Here is a 2,581-nt window from a genome sequence, read left to right as displayed (position 1 = left end):
ATACTATGCAGCCATAAAAAAGGATGAGTTCATGCCCATTGTACGGACATGGATGCAGCTGGAAACTATCATTCTCAGCAAACTATCGCAAGAACAGAAAACCAAACACCACATGTTCTCATTCATAGGTGGGAATTGAACAATGATATCACTTGGACACAGGAAGGGGAACATCACACACCGGGGCCTATAGTGGGGAGTGGGGAGCAGGGAGGGATAGTATTAGGAGATATATGTAATGTAAATGATGAGTTAATGGGTGCAACACACCAACATGGCACATGTATACATATGTAACAAACCTTCACGTTGTGCACCTGTACCCTAGAACTTAAAGTATAATAATATATATATAAATAAAATTGCTATATTTTTGCAACTATTCTATTCTTCTTATTTGATATTTTCTGTCTTGCTTTCCTAGGATTTTATTTTTTAAAATGTCTTTTAAACACCGTTTTAGTTATTTCTCACAACTTTTGAAATGTAATTGTTTAATTATTCAATTCCTTGTATTTCATAATTTTTAAGTGAAAAATGGTAGTAAAATTGTGTGGTTTTATTGACTTTTTTTCTAAATTACCAATATACAACTTTTTTGCTATTGTTTCATTATTGATTTCTATATTTATAAGAATGTATTCATTATTTTCTTTGACATTCATGAAACTTGCTTTGAAGCCCGTTACATGGTTAATTATTTTGATAGTCTATTTGTACTTGAAACAACAGACAGGTTCCTTGAAAGAAACTGTATAGTTCCCTATGTAGAAATTTAATAAAGTTCATTAAATGTGTTCTTCAAGTACTACATGATTTGTTTGGTTTTCAAGCTAGATAAATTTTTGAATAAATTATCTTAAAAACTGTAAATATAATCATTTCCATATATATTTCCCATAATACTGTCAGTTATTAAATTTAAATATGTAGAGGCTATACCTATAAGAACAGTTTAATTTATTAAACATATAGTGCTTCCAATGTCCCCAAAGCTTTTCTAATACTTCACAGTTAATTCATCTAAGTCTTACAACAACTCTGTATTAAAGATTAGTTTTGGGCTTAATAGTCCATTTTTCTTATACTCATTATTGATTATTTTCGTAATCTAAGAACCTAGAACAGGCTTTTTTATTATTGAAGTTTTACTTTTCTAGGCTACTAAAAAGAGCAAATAAACATCTGGAATTATGATAAAAATCAAGAGAAATAAAAATGTTATTATAGGTGCAGGTTGCCACATGCAGTCTACATTTCAGCACCACAAGACAGCAACTTAATAGTTCTTTTAATGCCCTCTGATAATTCTACGTATTGGCAGACAGATGGTTCACTTCCATTAAAACTAAAATTAAAAATTAAAACAATTAAATTTTAAACAATTAAAACAATTTCTAATGTGTTTCAGAATTTTTATGTAAACTTCTTATCTTAGAGTACATCGCACAGTGAGTATTCTACTTATTTGTGCTTCTCTAAAACAAAGGAGTCACTGTATAAAAGCTTGATACACTGTCATCATAGGTAAATGCCATTTTTTGGTTACATTTCAGAGCAGCCATTTTGTCAATTACATTATTTCAGAAACTTTGACTAAAATTGCCAGGATAAACAAAAATTATTAAATGTTATTAGGAGAGATCACTGTCTTCCAATTATTATTGGTTTTGCAAATATCAGTCTATCAAAATAAGATTTAATTTTCTAAAAATTTTCAAAATAAATCAATATACTATCACATGTTTTTATTATAAGTCCATGAGGTAAATTAAGTTCTAGGAAGTAATATTTAATGATATAATTCCTTGTTCTTTATGAAACAATATACTCATTGAAAATCACTTTTCAGCAAACAAAATAATTTTCTTAGAAAAATCAAACTGTAGTTTATCAATAGAGTTATGGGAAATTTTCTAATTCATAAAGCATGAAAATATTTGCTCTCAATATTGTTTTAAAATTAATCCATAGAAATCAATATTATTATGTTGATGATACTATACATATAGAAGATTAACCAGAGAGTTGGAGGAAAAAAATGGGTTAAAATCCAGTTCTGTTATGACCTAATCTCATTTACTGTGGCAAATGACTTTATAAATGAATCATCAATTTTCTTCTGCATAAGTGGGGATAATTTAGTCCTAATCTCGTATACTTGACAGTTTTTAGAATTAAAACTTACTATTATAGATATATAATAGTGAAATATTAATGAGTATGTGTGTGTAAAGGTAAGGTAAATAATTAAGAAGACAATTTTTGACTTAATAATTATAAGCATATTCTTCAAACTGTAAACATTTAGTTATACAAATATTACTTGTAATGATTTTTCTCCCCAGATAGTATTATTCAAAGGTCTATGATATGTGTTGATGGGGATGTCCACAGGACTAATTCAATAACAATTTGTGTTGTATACTCCTCGCTATGACTTTTCAGTGTATGTTTAAAAGTCGGTGCCTTAAGTTCCAAAATGCAGAAAATATTTTAGTCCTGATACACAGTGCTCTTTATGGAATCTTGGTTTTCAAAATGAAGAAGGAATGAAGGGAAAGGAAAGAATACAGAAAGA

This window comes from Mandrillus leucophaeus, unplaced genomic scaffold, assembly GCF_000951045.1.
Source record: "Mandrillus leucophaeus isolate KB7577 unplaced genomic scaffold, Mleu.le_1.0 Scaffold923, whole genome shotgun sequence".
Taxonomy (NCBI): domain Eukaryota; kingdom Metazoa; phylum Chordata; class Mammalia; order Primates; family Cercopithecidae; genus Mandrillus; species Mandrillus leucophaeus.
Note: the sequence above shows the minus strand (reverse complement) of the source record.